Here is a 27676-nt window from a genome sequence, read left to right as displayed (position 1 = left end):
CGGTACACCACCGGAGGCATTCATATAGAGTCATATTTTGTTCTAAGTATCGAGTTGTAATTGTTGAGTTGTAAGAAAAATAAAAGTGTGATGATCATCATTATTAGAGCATTGTCCCAGTGAGGAAAGGATGATGGAGACTCTGATTCCCCCACAAGTCGGGATGAGACTCCGGACGAAAAATAAATAAAAAAGGCCAAAGAAGCCCAAAAAAAGAGAAAGGAAAAAAATGAGAGAAAAAGAGAGAAGGGACAATGTTACTATCCTTTTACCACACTTGTGCTTCAAAGTAGCACCATGATCTTCATAGTAGAGAGTCTCTCATGTTATCACTTTCATATACTAGTGGGAATCTTTGATTATAGAACTTGGCTTGTATATTCCAATGATGGGCTTCCTCAAATTGCCCTAGGTCTTCATGAGCAAGCAAGTTGGATGCACACCCACTTAGTTTCTTTTTGAGCTTTCATATACTTACAGCTCTAGTGCATCCGTTGCATGGCAATCCCTACTCACTCACATTGATATCTATTGATGGGCATCTCCATAGCCCATTGATACGCCTAGTTGATGTGAGACTATCTTCCCCCTTTTTAATTTGTCTTCTCCACCACCACCATTCTATTCCACCTATAGTGCTATATCCATGGCTCACGCTCATGTATTGCGTGAAGATTGAATTTTTTTTGAGAATGTCAAAAGTATGAAACAATTGCTTGGCTTGTCATCGGGGTTGTGCATGATTTAAATATTTTGTGTGGTGAAGATAGAGCATAGCCAGACTATATGATTTTGTAGGGATAACTTTCTTTAGCCATGTTATTTTGAGAAGACATAATTGCTTTGTTAGTATGCTTGAAGTATTATTATTTTCTATGTCAATATGAACTTTTGTCTTGAATCTTTCGAATCTGAATATGCATACCACAATTAAGAAGAATTACATTGAAATTATGCCAAGTAGCACTCCGCATCAAAAATTCTGTTTTTATCATTTACCTACTCGAGGACGAGCAGGAATTAAGCTTGGGGATGCTTGATACGTCTCCAACATATCTATAATTTTTGATTGCTCCATGCTATATTATCTACTATTTTGGACATTATTGGGCTTTATTATCCGCTTTTATATTATTTTTGGGACTAACCTATTAACCGGAGGCCCAGCCCAGAATTGCTGTTTTTTTGCCTGTTTTAGGGTTTCGAAGAAAAGGAATATCAAACGGAGTCCAAACGGAATGAAACCTTCGAGAACGTGATTTTCTCACCGAATACAACTCAGGAGACTTGGACCCTACGTCAAGGCACGTAACATGAGGCCACGAGGTAGGGGGGCGCCCTACCCTACCAGGCGCGCCCCCACCCTCGTGGGCCCCGTGTTGCTCCACCGACGTACTTCTTCCTCCTATATATACCCATGTACCCCCAAACAATCAGATACAGAGACAAAACCCTAATTCCACCGCCGCAACTTTCTGTATCCACGAGATCCCATCTTGGGGCCTGTTCCGGAGCTCCACCGGAGGGGGCATCGATCACGGAGGGCTTCTACATCAACACCATAGCCTCTCCGATGAAGTGTGAGTAGTTTACCTCAGACCTACCGGTCCATAGTTAGTAGCTAGATGTCTTCTTCTCTCTTTTTGGATCTCAATACAATGTTCTCCCCCTCTCTTGTGGAGATCTATTCGATGTAATCTTCTTTTTGCGGTGTGTTTGTTGAGACCGATGAATTGTGGGTTTATGATCAAGTCTATCTATGAATAATATTTGAATCCTCTCTGAATTCTTTTATGTATGATTGGTTATCTTTGCAAGTCTCTTCGAATTATCATTTTGGTTTCGCCTACTAGATTGATCTTTCTTGCAATGGGAGAAGTGCTTAGCTTTGGGTTCAATCTTGCGGTGTCCTTTCCCGGTGACAGTAAGGGCAGCAAGGCACGTATTGTATTGTTGACATCGAGGATAACAAGATGGGGTTTTCTTCATATTACATAAGTCTATCCCTCTACATCATGTCATCTTGCTTAAGGCGTTATTCTGTTTTTAACTTAATACTCTAGATGCATGCTGGATAGCGGTAGATGAGTGGAGTAATAGTAGTAGATGCAGGCAGGAGTCGGTCTACTTGTCTCGGACGTGATGCCTATATACATGATCATACCTAGATATTCTCATAACTATGCTCAATTCTGTCAATTGCTCAACAGTAATTTGTCCACCCACCGTAGAATACTTATGCTCTCGAGAGAAGCCACTAGTGAAACCTATGGCCCCCGGGTCTATCTTTATCATATCAATCTCCTACTACTTAGTTATTTACTTTGCTATTTACTTTGCCTTTATTTTACTTTGCATCTTTATCATAAAAATACGAAAAATATTATCTTATCATATCTATCAGATCTCACTCTCGTAAGTGGCCCTATAGGGATTGACAACCCCTATTTCTGTTGGCTGCGAGGATTTATTTGTTTTGTGCAGGTGCGAGGGACTCGCGCGTAGCCTCCTACTGGATTGATACCTTGGTTCTCAAAAACTGAGGGAAATACTTACACTACTTTGCTGCATCATCCCTTCCTCTTCAGGGAAAACCAACGCAGTGCTAAAAGAGGTAGCACACATTTTCGGGCGGTCAAAGAAACAATCACTGCTAGTCAGCTTGCAACTCTCTACATGTCCATAATTGTTTCACTTCACAGAATTCCACTGGTTATCAGTTTAGACCGTGGCAGATTGTTTACTTCAAGATTCTGGGCAAGTTTCCAAGAAGCTATGGGAACTCATCTGTCGTTCAAAACTACATTTCATCCTCAGTTGCAAGGGCAGGTTGAACGTGTCAACCAAGTTCTCGAAGACATGCTTCAAGCTTGTGTAATTTTCTTCGGCAAGAAATGGGAGGAATCTCTTCCATATGCCGAGTTCTCTTATAATAATAGCTATCAAGCTAGTCTGAAGATGTCCCCCTTCGAAGTGCTACATGGATGGAAGTGTCGGACCCCTCTAAACTGGTCAGAAACTGGGGAACGTCTACTCTTCGGTCCGGATATTATCCAAGAAGCCGAAGAACAAGTCCGCATTATTCGTGAGAATCTCAAGACTGCTCAGTCATGTCAGAAAAGTCAGTATGACCATCATCACAAGGACATGGTCTATCAACCTGGCGAAAAGGCTTATCTTCGAGTTACACCAATGAAGGGTGCTCACCGCTTCGGGATCAAGGGCAAGCTAGCTCCTCGCTATATCAGTCCCTTCACTATTCTTGAAAGGCGTGGAAAAGTGGCATATCAATTGGAGCTTCCGCCGAACCTTTCTCAGGTTCACGACGTGTTCCACGTGTTAGAGCTCCGCCGTTGCTTCAAGGACCCAATCCGAGCAGTGGATCATGAAGTGCTCGAATTGCAACAGGACCTCTCCTATAAAGATTATCCGGTCCGCATTCTCGACCAAGCTGAACGCCACACACATCAGAAAGTGATCAAATTCCTCAAGGTCCAGTGGTCGCATCACTTAGAAGACGAAGCCACTTGGGAACGCGAGGACCGCCTGCGTGATGAATACCCCGCACTGTTTCCTTCTACCTCCTAAATCTCGGGACGAGATTTCTTGTAGTGGAGGAGTTTTGAAACGCATGGGTAATTAAGCTACAGTAATCCCACGCTAATGGTGCCACGTCACCTCTGTCACTGTAATTAATCTCGGGTTAATTTGAAACTGTTTCAAAATTCAAATTCAAATTAATGTCAACAATAAAAGTTTTCAAACGTTAAAACAAAAATGTTCGGGTAGTGCCTAATATTACTTAGGTAATTATAGTGAAGAGAGCTCCTTTTTAGAAAATTCCTAGATATTTTAAAATGAATTAAAACAGAAGAGAGAAATAAATAAAAGAAAAAGGGAAAAGACAAAACTAACAAAAAAAAAAGAAGAAAGAAAGAGAGAGCCCCCCAATTGGGCCTCGGCCCAGCAGGCTGCCAGGCCGGCCCAACCGCGCCCTCTACTAACCTCCCCTGGGTGCCCGAAACCCTAGCGACACCCACTCCCCCCCTCACGCGATCCCCTCTCCCCACGACCTCCCCCACGCCTCTTTCCACCCGATCTGGATAGGGCTCGACCCCGACTGCCCCCGTCGCCGCGTCGGCCACGACGCCGTCGCCGGAGCTCCTCCCTGTCGCCGCCCGTCGCTCGCCGGACGCCTCGCCTTCCTCCCCGAAGGGCGCCACTGCCCCCTGGCGCCGCCCCGGCTTCGCCGCTCGCTGTCGCCGGACCCCGGCGCCTTCGCCACCTCGTCGGCGTCACCTCCCCGCCTCTCCATCGCCGGCCACCCCGAGTTTCCTCGAGCCCACTGCCCCGTACCCTGCCACTCCCCCTATGAGCTCCTCCCCCTCGCTGTTTTCCTCGCTCACACACGGCGCCCGCGCTGTCCCCGCCGCGATCACCGCCCCCTCCTGGCTCCAGCGCGCGCGCACCGCACCTGGCGACCCTGCGCCCGCCCGCGGTGGCCTACTGTCGCCGCCCTACACGCCCAGCGACGGCCGCGCCCCTGCCTCCGCCCTCCTTCTCGCGACCCTTCCCCCTGCTCGCTGTTGCTCTGCACGCGCCACCGCGCTCGCGCCAGGCCGCGGACCTGCTCCTGGCACCCGCCTCGCCTTCGCCCGGCCACCCTAGCGCACGCGCGCTGCCGCCCCTACGTCGCCTCCACTTGCCGCGGCCGGCCGGCGAGCCGCGCCGCCGACCACGCGCCCGACGCCGGCGCTCCGGCGCACACATGCGCCGCCCCGTCGCCTTGGGTCCGCCCCGATGGGCGCCTCGCCCGCAACGGCGCCTGTTAGCCGCTAACCCGCACCGGCCCCCTGGCCCAATGACATATGGGCTCCGCCCACAGAACGTGTTGAACGAAAATAATAATAAAAAACAATAACAATAAAATTTTTTAAAAAATAATAATTAATAATTAAAACAATTAATTAAATAATTAACTTAATTAATCCTGAGTAAATTAACTAATTATGATTAATTAACCTAATGACTAATTAACCTAATTAACCACTGTTAATTAACTAAACAGTCTATGACCAGTGGGACCCACACGTCAGTTTGACCCGTCAACACCTCTGTTGACTGTTGACATCATGCAAACACTATTCAAGATAATGTTGATTTAAATAATTAAATAATTCCTAAAAATGATTTAAATCTTTTAAAATTAATATAAAATAAACCGTAGCTCGGATGAAAAACTTCGTACATGAAAGTTGCTCAGAACGATGAGACGAATCCGGACCGTAGCCCGCTCGTCCGCCACACATCCCTAGCATAGCGAACTTGGAATTTTCCCCCTCTGTTTATCTGTCCGGAAACGCTAAACACCGGGGATATTTTCCAGATGTTTCCCCCCTTCACCGGTACCACCTCATACCACGTTAGGGCACCCCTAGCACCGCTACTTGTCATGTCATGCATCGCTATGCATCTGTTTGCTTAATATTTATTATTTCTTCCTACTCTTTTCTCGCTAGACACTGAGACCGACGCCGCTGCTACCCAGTACGACTACGGTGTTGACGACCCCTCTCTCTTGCCAGAGCAACCAGGCAATCCCCCCTTGGATCACCAGATATCGCCTACTCTTCTCTATACTGCTTGCATTAGAGTAGTGTAGCATGTTACTACTTTCCGTTAATCCTATCCTGTTGCATAGCCTGTCATTGTTGCTATAGTTGTTGATACCTTACCTGCAATCCTAAATGCTTAGTATAGGATGCTAGATTATCATCAGTGGCCCTACATTCTTGTCCATCTTCCATGATATACTATCGGGCCGTGATCACTAGGGAGGTGAACATGGGTATATACTTACATAAATGATATATGATACACGTGGTGACTAAAGTCGGGTCGGCTCGTAGAGTACCCGCGAGTGATTCCGTTGTGGGGGCTGAAAGGACGGGTGGTTCCATCCCGGTAGTGGTGGGCCTGGGTTCCCGACGGCCCCCAATTGTTACTTTGTGGTGGAGCGACAGGGCAGGTTGAGACCACCTAGGTGAGAGGTGGGTCTGGCCCTGGTTGGCGTTCGTGGTTACTTCAAAATAACATGCTTAACGAGATCTGGGTATTTGATCCGAGTCTGGCTACTGGCCTATACGCTCTAACCAACTACGTGGGAACAGTAATGGGTACTCGACGTCGTGGTATCAGTCGAAGCCTTCGTGACGTCAGCGACTGAGCGGCGCGCGCCGGTTTGGACTAGAACGCCTGCTCTTGTATAAGGGAGGCTAGGTCTGCTCACCGGCCGCGTACGCAATGTGCAGGTGTGCAATGGGCGATGGGCCCAGACCCCGCGCCATAGGATTTAGACCGGCGTGCTGACCTCTCTGTTGTGCCTAGGTAGGGCTGCGACGTGTTGATCTTCCGAGGCCGGGCATGACCCCGACAAGTGTGTCCGGACAAAGGGGATCGAGCGTGTTGGGAAATGTGGCGCACCCCTGTAGGGAAGTTAATCTATTCGAATAGCCGTGATCTTCGGTAACAGGACGACTTGGAGTTGTACCTTGACCTTATGACAACTAGAACCGGATACTTAATAAAACACACCCTTCCAAGTGCCAGATACAACCGGTGATCACTCTCTCACAGGGCGACGAGGGGAGGATCACCGGGTAGGATTATGCTATGCGATGCTACTTGGTGAACTTACCATCTAATCTCTTCTTCTGTTGCAGGATGGAGGTTACCAGAAGCGTAGTCTTTGATAGGACTAGCTATCCCCCTCTTATTCCGGCTTTCTGTAGTTCAGTCCACATATGTTACCCCTTTTTCCATTTGATACCAATGCATACATATGTAGTGTAGCTTCTTGCTTGCGAGTACTTTGGATGAGTACTCACGGTTGCTTTCCGCCCCCTTTTCCCTCTTTCTATACCTGATTGCTGCGACCAGACGTTGGAGTCCAGGAGCAAGACGCCACCGTTGACGACGACTCCTACTACACTGGAGGTGCCTACTACTACGTGCAGCCCGCTGACGATGACCAGGAGTAGTTTAGGAGGATCCCACGCAGGAGGCCTGCACCTCTTTCGATCGGTATCCCAGTTTGTGCTAGCCTTCTTAAGGGAAACTTGTTTACTTATGTCTGTACTCGGATATTGTTGCTTCCGCTGACTCATCTATGATCGAGCTCTTGTATTCGAGCCCTCGAGGCCCCTGGCTTGTAATATGATGCTTGTATGACTTATTTTATTTGTAGAGTTGTGTTGTGATATCTTCCCGTGAGTCCCTGATCTTGATCGTACACGTTTGCGTGTATGATTAGTGTACGATTGAATCGGGGGCGTCACAAGATCAGCCCTCCCGAGAGAGTTTAGGGCTTGGCGGCGGCACCGTATCGTAAAACGCGATTAATCCTTCTTCCTGATTTTTTTCTCCCCGAAAGTGAATATATGGAGTCAGGGTTGAGGTCGGTGGAACGTCAGGGGGCCCAAGAAGCAGGGGGGCGCGCCCAGGGGGCAGGCGCGCCCCCACCCTCGTGGGCAGGTGGAGGCCCCCCCTGACGTGGATTCTTCTTCAGTATTTTTTATATATTCCAAAATAATTCTCCATTGATTTTAAGGTCATTCCGAGAACTTTTATTTCTGCAAAAAATAGCACCATGGCAGTTTTGCTGAAAATAGCGTCAGTCCGGGTTAGTTCCATTCAAATCATGCAAGTTAGAGTCCAAAACAAGGGCAAACATGTTTGGAAAAGTAGATACGACGGAGACGTATCAATAGGGAATCACAAACCTTAACACCAATATTCCTACTAAAGCATAATTACTCATCAACATAACTCACATATCATATCATCATATCTCAAAACTATTACTAAGAATCAAGTTTATTTTGTCCAATGATCTTCATGAAATTTTCTTTTTCTTTATCCTTCTTGGATATCTATCACTTTGGCACTAATTTTCATGTGTTGCTTTTCATAAGCTCAACCAAATATAAGTGAAGATCATGAGCATAACAAATTTCTTTCTCTCAAAATAATTTAAGTGAAGCAAGAGAGAATTTCTTCAAAGTTTTACTAACTCTCAAACAAATCTCAGTGAAGCAAGAGAGCATTTCTTCAAAAATAACAAAGCACACCGTGCTCAAAAATATATAAGGGAAGCACTAGCGCAAGTCCTAGCTCATAAAATATTCAAGTGAAGCATAGAGAGAAATTCTAACAAGTCATGACATAATTTTGGCTCTCTCAAATAGGTGTTTCCAGCAAGGATTGATAACTTAAAGCACAAAATAAAACAAGCAAAGACACATATCATACAAGATGCTCCAAGCAAAACACATATCATGTGACGAATAAAAATATAGTCTCGCGTAAAATACCGATAGTTGTTGGAAAAAAGTGGGGATGCCACTCGGGGGCATCCCCAAGCTTAGTTGGTTGCTCATTCTTGGATAATAGCTTGGGATGCCGGGGCATCCCCAATCTTAGGCTCTTACATCCTTCCTTCATCCATTGTAAGATAACCCAAAACTTAAAAACTTCAATCACACAAAACTCAACAAAGCCTTCATGAGATCCGTTAGTATAAGAATAATAAACCATTACTATAAGTGTTGTATCAAACCAATTCATATTTTTTTTGTATTATATCTACAATATTACAACTTCTCTATGACAAAAACCCATCAAAGAAAACCATAGAGCCATCAAAATAAGCACACAACACAAAGAAAACAGAATTTGTCAAAACAGAACAGTCTGTAGCAATCTTACTATTTCGAATACTTGGAATCGTTCTGATGGTTTTGTGACGAGAACATTGTTCTTGGTGCCTCCTGACATTTAGGGTTTGTGGCAGTGTCCCGGGGAGTTGATCTCCGAGGTGTTATCATCACAATTTTATCGTTGAGATTCTGGAATACTTGAGTTTCGCCGACATCGAAAATCTCTTTTATGTAGTTGTTGGTGAGATAACCTCGACACCACCCAGTACTGGGGCGGGAGTTCGGGAGTATTGCCGTAACTCATATAACGGATGCTTTTCGAAGGTTGAGGTAAATGATTTCCGAAGGTTTCTTGGTTATGTGTTGAAGGATGGATACAACTGGATATAGGATTTTCTAGCTTTGGGTGAGATACTATGCTTCCCCTGTATCCCCACACCTGATTGCATAACCGGAAAGGTTCGGGAGTTTCATAGGTGGGAATTCTTGTAGCTCTAGTTCTTCTTCCATGGATATTTGGTTTGGAATTGGGTAATCCTCACCAAGTATTTGTTCTTGTCCGTACCTTGTTGTTTTATTCTTCTACCTCTATCTAAGTGGCTTCTCAATTTATGGAAATGTGACCATTTCAATTGGAATGCATTCGTTAATTTTGTTCGGATGTGAAGACTATATGTTGCAATTTCAACCCGTTTGATTCAGCTTGAATATTTGTCTGTCAAGATGCTAACGGATGTCACCCTCTTCAGGATGGCTCCTGCTAAGGGTCAGAATCAGAATCAGGATCCGCCACCTCCACCTCCACCTCCGGAGGCATGGCAAGCTGTGATGGCCGCTACCAATGCAAACACGCAACTGATCATGCAAATTCTGCAAGAGCGCAACCAAGGCCATGGCAACAATCAAAATTAGTTTGCTACACTCAACCAGTTCCTTGCTAACCAGCCAAAGACCTTCAGCAAATGTGTCGAGGCCTCAGACGCTGATGATTGGCTCGTGGATATATGCAATCATTTCGAGTGCAGTAACGTCAGGCATGAGGACTTTGTCAAGTTTGCCTCCTTCCAACTCAAAGACCAAGCTGCAGAATGGTTTCAGCAATATAAAGATTCCAGAGGAGGTCGTGTGATCACCTGGTATGAATTCCGTCAAGACTTCAAAGCTCATCACATTCCTCAGAGTGTTGTTGAAAGCAAGCGTGAGGAATTCCGCAACCTGAAGCAAGGCAGTTTGTCTGTTTACCAGTACAACATCATGTTTCAGAAGCTCACCCGTTTCGCTAAGCAAGACGTCCCTGATGAGAAGAGCATGATTTATCAGTTCAGGAGTGGCCTCAGAGAAGACCTTCAACTTGCTCTCATGCTTTTCGAGCCTCAGAAGTACGATGAGTTTTACAACATGGCACTGAAACAAGAGACTGCTCAACTCAAGTGCGATGCTTCCAAGAAGCGAGTCAGAGATGCTACTCCTTCTTCCTCAACTCAAGTGGCTAAGTAGCAAAAGTATTGGCTTCCTCCTCCTCTGTTCCATCAGCCTTATCAGTAGAAGAGCAAAGCTGGCAGTGGATCTTCCCACCCACCCAACCCAGGCTTTCAGAACAAGACTTCGTCCCAAGCTCCAAGATCAAGTGCTCCGTATCACCGTCCGCTCTCGGAGGTCACGTGCAACAAGTGTCAGCAGAAGGGTCACTATGCCAACAAATGCTTCAATCAGAGGCGTCTTCCTCCTCCTCCTCCTATGAGATCTGCTAGCAATGCAGTGGTCAAGCATAATCCCAAGCACGCCAAGGTCAACTTGATGAATGCAGCTTAGGCAGAGGACTCGTCAGATGTCATCATGGGTAACTTTCCTGTTAACGATGTTCCTGCAAAAGTTCTCTTTGACACTGGTGCATCACATTGTTTCATCTCGAGACCTTTTGCATCTAAGCATGAGTTGTCTTCTCAAGTTTTGCATAAACCGTTAGCAGTTGTCTCACCGGGTAAATGCTTGCTCGCAAACTACACGGTTCCGGATATTTCTATCATGATGGGCGACTTCAAGTTTCTGGCTTCTCCAATGGTCCTTGGTAACTCGGATATTGATCTTATTCTCGGAATGGACTGGCTTTCTAAGCACAAGGCTCAGCTTGATTGTGCAGCCAGGCAGATTCAATTGACTCATTCGTCTGAAGATGTAATCGTCTTTGCCGCTCGGGATAATACCATCCGTCTGTTTTCTCTCAATGAGAAGGGCGAGCTGGATGCCATCTCTCAAATTCCAGTCGTTTGCGAATATCAAGACGTCTTTCCAGAAGAGCTTCCAGGAATGCCTCCGCACCGGCCAGTTGAATTCGTCATCGATCTTGAGCCTGGCACGGAACCTGTTTGCAAACGTCATTACAAACTTGGACCTGAAGAGTTGAAGGAGCTGAAGAAACAACTTGATATTCAAGAGCGTATGGGTCTCATCCGACCAAGTTCTTCTCCATGGGGTTGTGGTGTTCTTTTTGTGAAGAAGAAGGATGGAACGAACCGACTCTGTGTCGACTACCGTCCACTGAACAAGAAGACTATAAAGAACAAGTACCCACTTCCCAACATCAATGAGCTGTTTGAACAACTCAAAGGTGCTCAAGTATTCTCCAAGCTTGATCTCCGTATGGGCTATCATCAGATTCGCATTCGTGAGCAAGATATCCCCAAGACAGCATTCAGAACAAGCTATGGTTCATATGAATACACTGTCATGTCTTTTGGCCTCGTCAATGCTCCGCCAACTTTCTCTTGCATGATGAACTTCATCTTCAACCCCTACACAAATGACTTCATCTTGGTCTACCTCGATGACATTTTGGTCTTTTCCAAGAACAAGGAGGATCATGCCAAGAACTTGCGTTTGGTGCTGGATAAGCTCAGAGAACATCAGTTCTATGCCAAGTTTTCAAAGTGCGAGTTTTGGCTCGATGAGGTTCTCTGCCTTGGGCATATCATCTCTGCCAAGGGCATTGTTGTGAATCCTGAGAAGGTGTATGCAATTTTTAATTGGGAACCACCACAAAATGTGAAGCAACTCCGCAGCTTCCTTGGGCTCGCAAGCTATTGTCGAAGGTTCGTTGAGAACTTTTCAAAGATCGCGAAGCCTCTTTCCAACCTTCTCCAGCAGCACGTGAAGTACGTCTGGTCTCCTGAATGTGACATCGCTTTCAAAACCCTGAAAGAGAAGTTAGTCACTGCTCCAGTTCTGACTCCTCCTGATGAATCCAAACCGTTCGAGGTCTTCTGTGATGCTTCCCTTCAAGGTCTTGGTGCAGTGTTGATGGAAGAGAAGAAAGTTGCGGATTATACCTCTCGCCAGTTGAAGCCCAATGAAAAGAACTACCCCACTCATGACCTCGAGTTGGTGGCAGTTGTGCATGCTCTTTTAACTTGGAGACATCTTTTATTGGGAAGAAAAGTGGACATCTTCACTGACCACAAGAGTCTCAAGTACATCTTCACTCAGCCTAATCTCAACCTCAGGCAGACTCGTTGGGTTGAAATAATTCAAGAGTATAATCCGGGTATCGAATATACTCCAGGCAATGCTAATGTAATTGCTGACGCATTGAGAAGGAAGGCTTACTGCAACAGTTTGATTCTCAAGCCTTACCAACCCAAGATTTGTGAAGCTTTCCGCAAACTCAATCTGCAAGTTGTTCCTCAAGGATTTCTCGCCAACCTCCAAGTCTCTCCTACTTTGGAAGATCAGATTCGCGAGGCTCAACTTCTTGATGCTATGGTGAAGAAGGTGAAGATTGGGATTGCCAAGAGTCAACCCAAGTACAAGTGCTATCGCCTTGATGACAAGGATACTTTATTCTTCGAGGATCGCATTGTTGTGCCTAAAGGTGACCTTCGTAAAGTCATTATGAACGAGGCTCACAATTCACTCCTCTCTATCCACCCTGGAAGTACAAAGATGTACCATGATCTCAAGCAGTCGTATTGGTGGACTCGAATGAAGCGCGAGATTGCTCAGTTCGTGAATGAATGTGATGTCTGCAGAAGAGTGAAGGCAGAACACCAACGACCAGCTGGCCTCCTCCAACCTCTTGCCATTCCGGAATGGAAGTTTGACCATATTGAGATGGACTTCGTGAATGGGTTTCCAAAGTCCAAGCATGGCAATGATGCTATCTTCGTTGTCATCGACAAACTCACTAAAGTGGCTCATTTCCTTCCTATCAAAGAATCTATCACATCAGCTTAATTGGCAGAGCTATATACCTCTCGGATTGTCTCTCCGCACGGCATTCCGCAGTTGATTTCTTCAGATCATGGTAGCATCTTTACCTCCAAGTTTTGGGATTCTTTTCAGAAGGCCATGGGCACCAACATCCGTTTCAGCACAGCTTTTCATCCTCAAACTAGTGGCCAAGTCAAGCGTGTTAATCAGATTCTTGAAGATATGCTCAGGGCTTGCGTCATCTCTTTCGGTATGAAGTGGGAAGATTGTCTTCCATATGCCGAGTTCTCCTACAACAACAGCTTCTAAGCGAGTTCGGGCAAGGCCCCATTTAAAATTCTCTATGGCAGGAAGTGCTGTACTCCTCTTAACTGGTCAAAGACTGGTGAACTTCAACTTCTTGGCAATGACTTGATCACAGAGGCAGAAGAGATGTGCAAAGTCATTCGCGATAATCTCAAAGCCACGCAATCGCGCCAAAAGAGTTACTATGATGGTAAACATCGTGACTTGGCTTTCGAGATCGGAGACCATGTCTACCTCCGCGTCTCTCCAATGAAAGGTACTCGTCGCTTCGGTATCAAAGGGAAGCTTGCCCCTAGATACGTGGGTCCTTTCAAGATCGTCAGCAAGAGATGCGATCTCGCCTATCAACTTGAGCTTCCCTCCAACTTTGCAAACGTGCACGACGTGTTTCACGTGTCTCAACTCCGCAAGTGTTTCAAGACTCCTGACTGCACCGTCAACTTCGAAGACATTGATCTCCAAGAAGACCTGTCTTATCGTGAGTACCCAGTTGCTATTCTTGAAGAAACTGAGCGCAAGACACACAACAAGTCAATCAAATTCCTGAAAAGTCAAGTGGTCACATCATTCCGACCGTGAAGCCACCTGGGAACGCGAGGATCACCTCCGTTCTGAGTACCCGGAGTTTTTCCAGTCCTAGATCTCGGGACGAGATCCTTTCGTAGTGGTGGAGTGTTGTAACACCCCGGATGTAATTTACCTTATTTGTACTCCAACTCTTGCCGTTTCCGGCACTAAGTTATGTTATTTCGTCGTTGTTGGGTTTTTGTCTCCATGTGTTTGGTCTTTGTCATGCATCTCATATCATGTCATCATGTGCATTGCATTTGCATACGTGTTCGTCTCATGCATCCGAGCATTTTCCCCGTTGTCCGTTTTGCATTCCGGCGCTCCTATGTCCTCCGGTGTCCCTTTCTACCTCTTTTAGTGTGCGAGCGTTAATTTTTTTTGGATTGGACCGAGACTTGTCATGCGGCCTTGGTTTACAACCGGTAGACCGTGTGTCAAGTTTTGTACCATTTGGACTTCGTTTGATACTCCAACGTTTAACCGAGGGACCGAAAAGGCCTCGTGTGTTTTGCAGCCCAACACCCTTCCAAAGTGGCCCAAAAGCCACCTAAACCCCTTATATCATCTAGATCGTTCGATCACGGTCACGTGGCCGCAAACCGCACATCGTTTGGAGCTCCCTAGCTCACTCTATCTCTATAAATAGACCCCTCCATTTCAATCCCGGGTCCATTTCGCCCCTAACCCTAGTCCCCTTCATCCTCAGCGCGCCGGACATTGTCCGCCGGCACCGGACACACCGCCGCGGCCAACCGCCTCACGCCACCTGTCCCGCACCGAGTCTCTCTCTCCTCCAGCTCGGCGAGCCCGCGGGAGGCCCGCCCAAGCCGCCTACCGGGCCAGAGGCGTCCGCGCCCGCCGCCCCTCTCCTCCTGCAGCGCGCCGCCTTCGCCTTCATCACCGGCGCTCCGGCCGCCGCCACACTTCTCCGACCTCGCCGACGAGCCTTGTCACCGGCGACCCGACCCCGCCACCATCCGCACCGGGCCGCCGCCTCCTTACAGCCGCGGCCACCCCACAGCTCCCGCCGGCGAGCTCCGGCGAGCCGCGCCCTAGATCCGGCTCCCTCTCCTTCCTCCTCCTCAAAACGACAAGTCCGGCGACTCTCCGACGAGCTTGCGCCGTTGAACCTCGGGCTGCGTGCACACCAGATCCAGATCCAGATTCATCTCGGGGTTGACTTTTCTTCCCTAACCCTAATTATTTTTGCATTCTTTGACATGCCATAACTTCCACATCGTAGCTTCGATTCGTGCATGTAGAATATCAAAATGTTTGTCTCGACGAGTACATCATTTCATCACATTGTATCATTTTCATTTGAGTTCATCTTGATGTCCGAAATGTTGTTGCAAGAGGGCTATGTGATGATTATGTCAGATCTGTTTCAGCAAATGGCATTTTGTCATTTTTCCCATGATTAATGTATGCATCCTATGATCCTGAGCTCTACATGTGTTTTGAAATATTCCATGCCATCTTTACAGGGGTGTATGCCATGTATTTTTGTGATCTTTGTGGTGACTAGCACAAGCATGCAAAGTAGCTTACTCAATGATGCTGATTTCAGGGAGTTAGAATCTCACCAAGTCCTTGTCCTGCTGTAATTTTTATGCCATATGTTCATGTTGTTTCCTAGTGATCCGTGCCTCTTTTGAGGATGATCAGTAAGGATGTTTTGTAGATAATGTTGTGATCTATCCATCCATATGTTCGTTTGCAATTATGGAGCACCCTAGCTTGAGTCAATCGAGCTCTACTTTTGCTATAAAATGTTCCTGGCAGATTGTTAACATGTTTAGCAATTTTGCCGAGCTTGTTGTTGTTGATCCGTGCATGCTATGTTGTTGTTCTTGCCATGTATAGCTTCTATGCCATGTATATTTTTTGGGTGCATACTTAGTTTGTCATGCAATGCCTCGTAGTGAGTGCATCGAGCTCGTAAACATGCCTACTTGTTAATCTGTTTTGCATGCTCCAGTTGGACAGGTGGAGGCCCCCCCTGACGTGGATTCTTATTCAGTATTTTTTATATATTCCAAAATAATTCTCCATTGATTTTAAGGTCATTCCGAGAACTTTTATTTCTGCAAAAAATAGCACCATGGCAGTTTTGCTGAAAATAGCGTCAGTCCGGGTTAGTTCCATTCAAATCATGCAAGTTAGAGTCCAAAACAAGGGCAAACATGTTTGGAAAAGTAGATACGACGGAGGCGTATCAATAGGGAATCACAAACCTTAACACCAATATTCCTACTAAAGCATAATTACTCATCAACATAACTCACATATCATATCATCATATCTCAAAACTATTACTAAGAATCAAGTTTATTTTGTCCAATGATCTTCATGAAATTTTCTTTTTCTTTATCCTTCTTGGATATCTATCACTTTGGCACTAATTTTCATGTGTTGCTTTTCATAAGCTCAACCAAATATAAGTGAAGATCATGAGCATAACAAATTTCTTTCTCTCAAAATAATTTAAGTGAAGCAAGAGAGAATTTCTTCAAAGTTTTACTAACTCTCAAACAAATCTCAGTGAAGCAAGAGAGCATTTCTTCAAAAATAACAAAGCACACCGTGCTCAAAAATATATAAGGGAAGCACTAGCGCAAGTCCTAGCTCATAAAATATTCAAGTGAAGCATAGAGAGAAATTCTAACAAGTCATGACATAATTTTGGCTCTCTCAAATAGGTGTTTCCAGCAAGGATTGATAACTTAAAGCACAAAATAAAACAAGCAAAGACACATATCATACAAGACGCTCCAAGCAAAACACATATCATGTGACGAATAAAAATATAGTCTCGCGTAAAATACCGATAGTTGTTGGAAAAAAGTGGGGATGCCACTCGGGGGCATCCCCAAGCTTAGTTGGTTGCTCATTCTTGGATAATAGCTTGGGATGTCGGGGCATCCCCAATCTTAGTCTCTTACATCCTTCCTTCATCCATTGTAAGATAACCCAAAACTTAAAAACTTCAATCACACAAAACTCAACAAAGCCTTCGTGAGATCCGTTAGTATAAGAATAATAAACCATTACTATAAGTGTTGTATCAAACCAATTCATATTTTGTTTTTGTATTATATCTACAATATTACAACTTATCTATGACAAAAACCCATCAAAGAAAACCATAGAGCCATCAAAATAAGCACACAACACAAAGAAAACAGAATTTGTCAAAACAGAACAGTCTGTAGCAATCTTACTATTTCGAATACTTGGAATCGTTTTGATGGTTTTGTGATGAGAACATTGTTCTTGGTGCCTCCTGACATTTAGGGTTTGTGGCAGTGTCCCGGGGAGTTGAGCTCCGAGGTGTTATCATCACAATTTTATCGTTGAGATTCTGGAATACCTGAGTTTCGCCGACATCGAAAATCTCTTTTATGTAGTTGTTGGTGAGATAACCTCGACGCCAGCCAGTACTGGGGCGGGAGTTCGGGAGTATTTCCATAACTCATATAACGGATGCTTTTTGAAGGTTGAGGTAAATGATTTCCGAAGGTTTCTTGGTTATGTGTTGAAGGATGGATACAGCTGGATGTAGGATTTTCTAGCTTTGGGTGAGATATTATGCTTCCCCTGTATCCCCAACACCTGATTGCATAACCGGAAAGGTTCGGGAGTTTCATAGGTGGGAATTCTTGTAGCTCTAGTTCTTCTTCCATGGATATTTGGTTTGGGATTGGGTAATCCTCACCAAGTATTTGTTCTTGTCTGTACCTTGTTGTTTTATTCTTCTACCTCTATCTAAGTGGCTTCTCAATTTATGGAAATGTGACCATTTCAATTGGAATGCATTCGTTAATTTTGTTCGGATGTGAAGACTATATGTTGCAATTTCAACCCGTTTGATTCAGCTTGAATATTTGTCTGTCAAGATGCTAACGGATCACCCTCTTCAGGATGGCTCCTGCTAAGGGTCAGAATCAGAATCAGGATCCGCCACCTCCACCTCCACCTCCGGAGGCATGGCAAGCTGTGATGGCCGCTACCAATGCAAACACGCAACTGATCATGCAAATTCTGCAAGAGCGCAACCAAGGCCATGGCAACAATCAAAATTAGTTTGCTACACTCAACCAGTTCCTTGCTAACCAGCCAAAGACCTTCAGCAAATGTGTCGAGGCCTCAGACGCTGATGATTGGCTCGTGGATATATGCAATCATTTCGAGTGCAGTAACATCAGGCATGAGGACTTTGTCAAGTTTGCCTCCTTCCAACTCAAAGACCAAGCTGCAGAATGGTTTCAGCAATATAAAGATTCCAGAGGAGGCCGTGTGATTACCTGGTATGAATTCCGTCAAGACTTCAAAGCTCATCACATTCCTCAGAGTGTTGTTGAAAGCAAGCGTGAGGAATTCCGCAACCTGAAGCAAGGCAGTTTGTCTGTTTACCAGTACAACATCATGTTTCAGAAGCTCGCCCATTTCGCTAAGCAAGACGTCCCTGATGAGAAGAGCATGATTTATCAGTTCAGGGGTGGCCTCAGAGAAGACCTTCAACTTGCTCTCATGCTTTTCGAGCCTTAGAAGTACGATGAGTTTTACAACATGGAACTGAAACAAGAGACTGCTCAACTCAAGTGCGATGCTTCCAAGAAGCGAGTCAGAGATGCTACTCCTTCTTCCTTGACTCAAGTGGCTAAGCAGCAAAAGTATTGGCTTCCTCCTCCTCTGTTCCATCAGCCTTATCAGTAGAAGAGCAAAGGTGGCAGTGGATCTTCCCACCCACCCAACCCAGGCTTTCAGAACAAGACTTCGTCTCAAGCTCCAAGATCAAGTGCTCCGTATCACCGTCCGCTCTTGGAGGTCACATGCAACAAGTGTCAGCAGAAGGGTCACTATGCCAACAAATGCTTCAATCAGAGGCGTATTCCTCCTCCTCCTCCTATGAGATCTGCTAGCAATGCAGTGGTCAAGCATAACCCCTAGCACGCCAAGGTCAACTTGATGAATGCAGCTTAGGCAGAGGACTCGTCAGATGTCATCATGGGTAACTTTCCTGTTAACGATGTTCCTGCAAAAGTTCTCTTTGACACTGGTGCATCGCATTGTTTCATCTCGAGACCTTTTGCATCTAAGCATGAGTTGCCTTTCCAAGATTTGCCTAGGCAGTTATCAGTTGTCTCACCGGGTAAATGCTTGCTCGCAAACTACATGGTTCCGGATATTTCTATCATGATGGGCGACTTCAAGTTTCTGGCTTCTCCAATGGTCCTTGGTAACTCGGATATTGATTTTATTCTCGGAATGGACTGGCTTTCTAAGCACAAGGCTCAGCTTGATTGTGCAGCCAGGCAGATTCAATTGACTCATTCGTCTGAGGATGTAATCGTCTTTGCCGCTCGAGATAATACCATCCGTCTGTTTTCTCTCAATGAGAAGGGCGAGCTGGATGCCATCTCTCAAATTCCAGTCGTTTGCGAATATCAAGACGTCTTTCCAGAAGAGCTTCCAGGAATGCCTCCGCACCGGCCAGTTGAATTCGTCATCGATCTTGAGCCTGGCACGGAACCTATTTGCAAACGTCCTTACAAACTTGGACCTGAAGAGTTGAAGGAGCTGAAGAAACAACTCGATATTCAAGAGCGTATGGGTCTCATCCGACCAAGTTCTTCTCCATGGGGTTGTGGTGTTCTTTTTGTGAAGAAGAAGGATGGAACGAACCGACTCTGTGTCGACTACCGTCCACTGAACAAGAAGACTATAAAGAACAAGTACCCACTTCCCAACATCAATGAGCTGTTTGAACAACTCAAAGGTGCTCAAGTATTCTCCAAGCTTGATCTCCGTATGGGCTATCATCAGATTCGCATTCGTGAGCAAGATATCCCCAAGACAGCATTCAGAACAAGCTATTGTTCATATGAATACACTGTCATGTCTTTTGGCCTCGTCAACGCTCCGCCAACTTTCTCTTGCATGATGAACTTCATCTTCAACCCCTACACAAATGACTTCATCTTGGTCTACCTCGATGACATTTTGGTCTTTTCCAAGAACAAGGAGGATCATGCCAAGCACTTGCGTTTGGTGCTGGATAAGCTCAGAGAACATCAGTTCTATGCCAAGTTTTCAATGTGCGAGTTTTGGCTCGATGAGCTTCTCTGCCTTGGGCATATCATCTCTGCCAAGGGCATTGCTATGAATCCTGAGAAGCTGTCTACAATTGTTAATTGGGAACCACCACAGAATGTGAAGCAACTCCTCAGCTTCCTTGGGCTCGCAAGCTATTGTCGAAGGTTCATTGAGAACTTTTCAAAGATCGCGAAGCCTCTTTCCAACCTTCTCCAGCAGCACGTGAAGTACGTCTGGTCTCCTGAATGTGACATCGCTTTCAAAACCCTGAAAGAGAAGTTAGTCACTGCTCCAGTTCTGACTCCTCCTGATGAATCCAAACCGTTCGAGGTCTTCTGTGATGCTTCCCTTCAAGGTCTTGGTGCAGTGTTGATGGAAGAGAAGAAAGTTGTGGATTATACCTCTCGCCAGTTGAAGCCCAATGAAAAGAACTACCCCACTCATGACCTCGAGTTGGCGGCAGTTGTGCATGCTCTTTTAACTTGGAGACATCTCTTATTGGGAAGAAAAGTGGACATCTTCACTGACCACAAGAGTCTCAAGTACATCTTCACTCAGCCTAATCTCAACCTCAGGCAGACTCGTTGGGTTGAAATAATTCAAGAGTATAATCCGAGTATCGAATATACTCCAGGCAATGCTAATGTAATTGCTGACGCATTGAGAAGGAAGGCTTACTGCAACAGTTTGATTCTCAAGCCTTACCAACCCAAGATTTGTGAAGCTTTCCGCAAACTCAATCTGCAAGTTGTTCCTCAAGGATTTCTCGCCAACCTCCAAGTCTCTCCTACTTTGGAAGATCAGATTCGCGAGGCTCAACTTCTTGATGCTATGGTGAAGAAGGTGAAGATTGGGATTGCCAAGAGTCAACCCAAGTACAAGTGCTATCGCCTTGATGACAAGGATACTTTATTCTTCGAGGATCGCATTGTTGTGCCTAAAGGTGACCTTCGTAAAGTCATTATGAACGAGGCTCACAATTCACTCCTCTCTATCCACCCTGGAAGTACAAAGATGTACCATGATCTCAAGCAGTCGTATTGGTGGACTCGAATGAAGCGCGAGATTGCTCAGTTCGTGAATGAATGTGATGTCTGCAGAAGAGTGAAGGCAGAACACCAACGACCAGCTGGCCTCCTCCAACCTCTTGCCATTCCGGAATGGAAGTTTGACCATATTGAGATGGACTTCGTGACTGGGTTTCCAAAGTCCAAGCATGGCAATGATGCTATCTTCGTTGTCATCGACAAACTCACTAAAGTGGCTCATTTCCTTCCTATCAAAGAATCTATCACATCAGCTTAATTGGCAGAGCTATATACCTCTCGGATTGTCTCTCCGCACGGCATTCCGCAGTTGATTTCTTCAGATCATGGTAGCATCTTTACCTCCAAGTTTTGGGATTCTTTTCAGAAGGCCATGGGCACCAACATCCGTTTCAGCACAGCTTTTCATCCTCAAACTAGTGGCCAAGTCAAGCGTGTTAATCAGATTCTTGAAGATATGCTCAGGGCTTGCGTCATCTCTTTCGGTATGAAGTGGGAAGATTGTCTTCCATATGCCGAGTTCTCCTACAACAACAGCTTCTAAGCGAGTTCGGGCAAGGCCCCATTTGAAATTCTCTATGGCAGGAAGTGCCGTACTCCTCTTAACTGGTCAAAGACTGGTGAACTTCAACTTCTTGGCAATGACTTGATCATAGAGGCAGAAGAGATGTGCAAAGTCATTCGCGATAATCTCAAAGCCGCACAATCGCGCCAAAAGAGTTACTATGATGGTAAACATCGTGACTTGGCTTTCGAGATCGGAGACCATGTCTACCTCTGCGTCTCTCCAATGAAAGGTACTCGTCGCTTCGGTATCAAAGGGAAGCTTGCCCCTAGATACGTGGGTCCTTTCAAGATCGTCAGCAAGAGATGCGATCTCGCCTATCAACTTGAGCTTCCCTCCAACTTTGCAAACGTGCACGACGTGTTTCACGTGTCTCAACTCCGCAAGTGTTTCAAGACTCCTGACTGCACCGTCAACTTCGAAGACATTGATCTCCAAGAAGACCTGTCTTATCGTGAGTACCCAGTTGCTATTCTTGAAGAAACTGAGCGCAAGACTCACAACAAGTCAATCAAATTCCTGAAAAGTCAAGTGGTCACATCATTCCGACCGTGAAGCCACCTGGGAACGCGAGGATCACCTCCGTTCTGAGTACCCGGAGTTTTTCCAGTCCTAGATCTCGGGACGAGATCCTTTCGTAGTGGTGGAGTGTTGTAACACCCCGGATGTAATTTACCTTATTTGTACTCCAACTCTTGCCATTTCCGGCACTAAGTTATGTTATTTCGTCGTTGTTGGGTTTTTGTCTCCATGTGTTTGGTCTTTGTCATGCATCTCATATCATGTCATCATGTGCATTGCATTTGCATACGTGTTCGTCTCATGCATCCGAGCATTTTCCCTGTTGTCCGTTTTGCATTCCGGCGCTCCTATGTCCTCCGGTGTCCCTTTCTACCTCTTTTAGTGTGCGAGCGTTAATTTTTTTTGGATTGGACCGAGACTTGTCATGCGGCCTTGGTTTACAACCGGTAGACTGTGTGTCAAGTTTTGTACCATTTGGACTTCGTTTGATACTCCAACGTTTAACCGAGGGACCGAAAAGCCCTCGTGTGTGTTGCAGCCCAACACCCTTCCAAAGTGGCCCAAAACCCACCTAAACCCCTTCTATCATCTAGATCGTTCGATCACGGTCGCGTGGCCGCAAACCCCACCGTTTGGAGCTCCCTAGCTCCCTCTATCTCTATAAATAGACCCCTCCATTTCAATCCCGGGTCCATTTCGCCCCTAACCCTAGTCCCCTTCATCCTCAGCGCGCCGGACATTGTCCGCCGGCACCGGACACACCGCCGCGGCCAACCGCCTCACGCCACCTGTCCCGCACCGAGTCTCTCTCTCCTCCGGCCCGGCGAGCCCGCGGGAGGCCCGCCCGAGCCGCCTACCGGGCCAGAGGCGTCCGCGCCCGCCGCCCCTCTCCTCCTGCAGCGCGCCGCCTTCGCCTTCATCGCCGGCGCTCCGACCGCCGCCACACTTCTCCGACCTCGCTGACGAGCCTTGTCGCCGGCGACCCGATCCCGCCACCATCCGCACCGGGCCGCCGCCTCCTTACAGCCGCGGCCACCCCACAGCTCCCGCCGGCGAGCTCTGGCGAGCCGCGCCCTAGATCCGGCTCCCTCTCCTTCCTCCTCCTCGAAACGACAAGTCCGGCGACTCTCCGACGAGCTTGCGTCGTTGAACCTCGGGCCGCGTGCACACCAGATCCAGATCCATATTCATCTCGGGGTTGACTTTTCGTCCCTAACCCTAATTATTTTTGCATTCTTTGACATGCCATAACTTCCACATCGTAGCTTCGATTCGTGCATGTAGAATATCAAAATGTTCGTATCGACGAGTACATCATTTCATCACATTGCATCATTTTCATTTGAGTTCATCTTGATGTCTGAAATGTTGTTGCAAGAGGGCTATGTGATGATTATGTCAGATCTTTTTCAGCAAATGGCATTTTGTCGTTTTTGCCATGATTAATGTATGCATCCTATGATCCTGAGCTCTACATGTGTTTTGAAATATGCCATGCCATCTTTACAGGGGTGTATGCCATGTATTTTTGTGATCTTTGTGGTGACTAGCACAAGCATGCAAAGTAGCTTACTCAATGATGCTGATTTCAGGGACTTCGAATCTCACCAAGTCCTTGTCCTGCTGTAATTTTTATGCCATATGTTCATGTTGTTTCCTAGTGATCCGTGCCTCTTTTGAGGATGATCAGTAAGGATGTTTTGTAGATAATGTTGTGATCTATCCATCCATATCTTTGTTTGCAATTATGGAGCACCCTAGCTTGAGTCAATCAAGCTCTACTTTTGCTATAAAATGTTCCTGGCAGATTGTTAACATGTTTAGCAATTTTGCCGAGCTTGTTGTTGTTGATCCGTGCATGCTATGTTGTTGTTCTTGCCATGTCTAGCTTCTATGCCATGTATATTTTCTGGGTGTATACTTAGTTTGTCATGCAATGCCTAGCAGTGAGTGCATCGAGCTCGTAAACATGCCTACTTGTTAATCTGTTTTGCATGCTCCAGTTTTTCACCAAGTCTGAATCTATTTATGTTTTTACTATGTTCGCATGTTTGCAATTGTATTTTCTGACCCCTTTTGGCTTATGGTCACTAAGGGACTTTTGTTATATGCTTAGAGTAGCTTCATACCATGCCTTGCTTTGCCATGATATGTTCCTGTAGCATGTAGTTATCGTGCTCTAAACATTGCTTCCTGATGATAAATTCCTGACATGCTGTTAATTTCACAAAGTCTGAAACCTGTTATCTTTTGCACTTTTGCCATACTTGTTTGAACCTGTTAATGAGTGATTTAGCCGTAGCTCAGTGTTCATCTTTTGTCAAGAATCATGAGTGGATCCCTGCCATGTATTTTTTTGCCATGTTTGGGTGCAGTAGCTTAATTATCTTGATGCATTTAGAAGGCTACTTGCTGTTAATCGCAGACCGGTGCCATATTTGTTTTGCTTGCCATTTCCAAACTGTGCATCCGATTCCGGTGATCTTTGTATCGATTTCAACCAAAATCAACTCCTCTTTCCAGTGGCACTCTTGGTTTTCCAAGTTGAGGCCTTGTTCAATCTTTCTTTTCCAAATCATGCATATGCATCACATATCGCATCCCGCATATCATACCATGTTTGCATCGTGTTACCTGAGCATTGCACGTGGTTGATTGTGTTCCTTTTGCTTGTTGTTCTTGCTTGGGTAGAGCCGGGAGACGAGTATGTGAATGAGGAGCCCGTTGAGTATGCCTACGAGGATCAAGGCAACTCTGAGAACTTTGCAGGCAAGATGACCATACCCTCGAAATCACTTCTATCTTTGCTTGCTAGATGCTCGCTCTTTTGCTATGCCTATGCTACGATACCTACCACTCGCTTATCATGCCTCCCATATTGCCATGTCAAACCTCTAACCCACCATGTCCTAGCAAACCATTGTTTGGCTATGTTACCGCTTTGCTCAGCCCCTCTTATAGCATTGCTAGTTGCAGGTGAAGATTGGAGATTGTTCCTTGTTGGAACTTGTTTATTGTTGGGATATCATAATATTATCTTGTTTATCTTAATGCACCTATATACTTGGTAAAGGGTGGAAGGCTCGGCCTTAGGCCTGGTGTTTTGTTCCACTCTTGCCGCCCTAGTTTCCGTCATATCGGTGTTATGTTCCCGGATTTTTGCGTTCCTTACACGGTTGGGTTATAATAGGAACCCCTTAACAGTTAGCCTTGAATAAAACTCCTCCAGCAATGCCCAACCTTGGTTTTACCATTTTCCACCTAGCCTCTTTTTCCATTGGGTTTCCGGAGCCCAAGGGTCATCTTTATTAAACCCCCCGGGCCAGTGCTCTTCTGAGTGTTGGTCCACCTTGTCAGCCGCCGGTGGCCACCAGGGGCAACTCTGGGCTGGCCTACCGGAAGTTTGGACAATCTAAGTGTGCCCTGAGAACAAGATATGTGCAGCTCCTATCGGGATTTGTCGGCACATTCGGGCAGTGTTGCTAGACTTGTTTTACCATTGTTGAGGATGTCTTGTAACCGGGATGCTGAGTCTGATCGGATTATCTTGGGAGAAGGAATATCCTTCGTTGACCGTGAGAGCTTGTGATGGGCTAAGTTGGGACTCCCCTGCAGGGATTTAAACTTTCGAAAGCCGTGCCCGTGGTTATGAGCAGATGGGAATTTGTTAATGTCCGGTTGTAGATAACATGAAACTTAACTTAATTAAAATGCACCAACCGCGTGTGTAACCGTGATGGTCTCTTCTCGGCGGAGTCTGGAAAGTGAACACGGTGTTGAAGTAATGCTTGACGTAGGTTGTTCTAGGATCACTTCTTGATCATAGTTGTTCGACCGTGCTTTTGCCTTCTCTTCTCGCTCTCTTTTGTGAATATGTTAGCCACCATATATGCTAGTCGCTTGCTGCAGCTCCACCATCATACCTTTACCTTACCTATAAGCTTAAATAGTCTTGATCGCGAGGGTCTAAGATTACTGAGTCCCCGTGACTCACAAATTCCTTCCAAAACCAGATACAGGGACCGATGATACCGCTCCAGATGATATGACCGAGCTTAAGTGGGAGTTCGATGAAGACTCTCGCCGTTACTACGTGTCTTTCCCAAATGATCAATAGTGGTGCCCAGTTGGGGCGATCGGAGACTTTGTCGCATTTGGGGGTTGATCTTTATTTTGGTTCCGTAGTCGGACCTTGAGTGTATTGGATGAATGTAATGACTTATTTATGTAATTGTGTGATGTGGCGAGTGTAAGCCAACTATGTATCTTTCCCCCTTATTTATGTACATGGGTTGTTTGCGAAGATTACCTCACTTGCGACATTGCTTTCAATGCGGTTATGCCTCTAAGTCGTGCTTCGACATGTGGGAGATATAGCCGCATCGAGGGTGTTACATGGTATGAGGACAAAAGAAAACATGAAGATGTTGAGACAAACAAGGATGCAGACTCAGATGACATGAGAACGAAAATCAAAATTGGTGGAGTGGATGCTAGGGGAGCAAGGAAAACATTTCTTGGGCAGTGTGGGACTCAAAATTTGAGGAAATGAGAAAACAATGATGAGGAAATTCTTAATATCCAGAAAGAATATTTGGCTGAGGTTGGAATGATGGAAAAAGTGGAAGCTGAGCTAGAAAAAGTGCTACAAAAGCTACAGGAAATGGAAGAAAATAAATGTAGACAGGAAGCTTGGAGGGCAGTAGAGGACAAAAAGCATAATTCCTGGGAGGAAGAGAAAAATAAAATGGTGGACATGATCAAGAATCAACAAGAACTGATAGAAAAGTGCATGGAGAAGATTGAGTTATGGGATGAAAAAGAACTGACTGTGGAGGTTCTTGGAGAAAAAAATGATTATGACAAAGACACCCCACAGGATCCACTGATAGAAGACAACTACACTGAACCAGTGGATTACAATGCCAGCCAGGATTCTGTGGAGTCTCTGGGATCCAAATTGGGCATTAATACTAAAAATGACAAGGAGAAGGACAAGGATAAGGACAAAGATGGGCCTACTAGAAGAAGTGACAGGAACTTGGATAAAAAGATGCTAGGATTGAAGATTTGGCCAAGGAAAGGGCTACTGACAAAGACAATTATGGTAAGTCTCCTACCATTTTAGATGAAATAATGTCCTTATTTGACATGGCAAAAATGTGGGCGTTGAACTTGGATGCACTATTGATCTAGTTAATCAAAATCTAGACCTGATTGCCAATATGGAATAGGCTAGAAGCGATTTATATCTCCAAAACATTAAAAACCAAGAAGATGAGACAAAAACAAAAAGCTCACCAAGTCCTATTGACATTGGTGATGCTGTATTGGAAGATTTATGTTCTGGAGATGACCATTCTGACACAAAATTAGAACTGGATTACTATGATAATCTGAAAAAGATTTTCTCTAGCAATAGGAAAAAAAGATTGGCACCTCAGCAAATAGTGCTGGGAAGCATGCCATATCAATAGGGGGGGATAAGAAAACAAAAAAGAAACAATGATAGGTATGTTTTGGAATGTTAGAGGGATTAAACAGGACATTAAAAGAAATTTTATTAGAGAAACTATTGTAGAGAAAGACTTGGATTTTGTGGGATTACAAGAAACTATTAAAGGAGACTATTCCAAAAATGGACT

At 45.5% G+C, this 27676-nt stretch overlaps 1 pseudogene; it reads left to right on the top strand.

Annotated features, from left to right (window-relative positions):
* The window catches only part of LOC147978514 (uncharacterized), an 86772-nt pseudogene extending 59545 nt beyond the window's left edge, over positions 1-27227 (top strand).
* The last annotated feature ends 449 nt before the right edge of the window (positions 27228-27676 follow it).

This window comes from Triticum urartu, chromosome 3A (genome assembly GCF_056163025.1).
Source record: "Triticum urartu cultivar PI428250 chromosome 3A, HENAU_Tu73, whole genome shotgun sequence".
Classification (NCBI taxonomy): Eukaryota; Viridiplantae; Streptophyta; class Magnoliopsida; order Poales; family Poaceae; genus Triticum; species Triticum urartu.
This window is presented reverse-complemented; position numbering and strand designations above follow the sequence as displayed.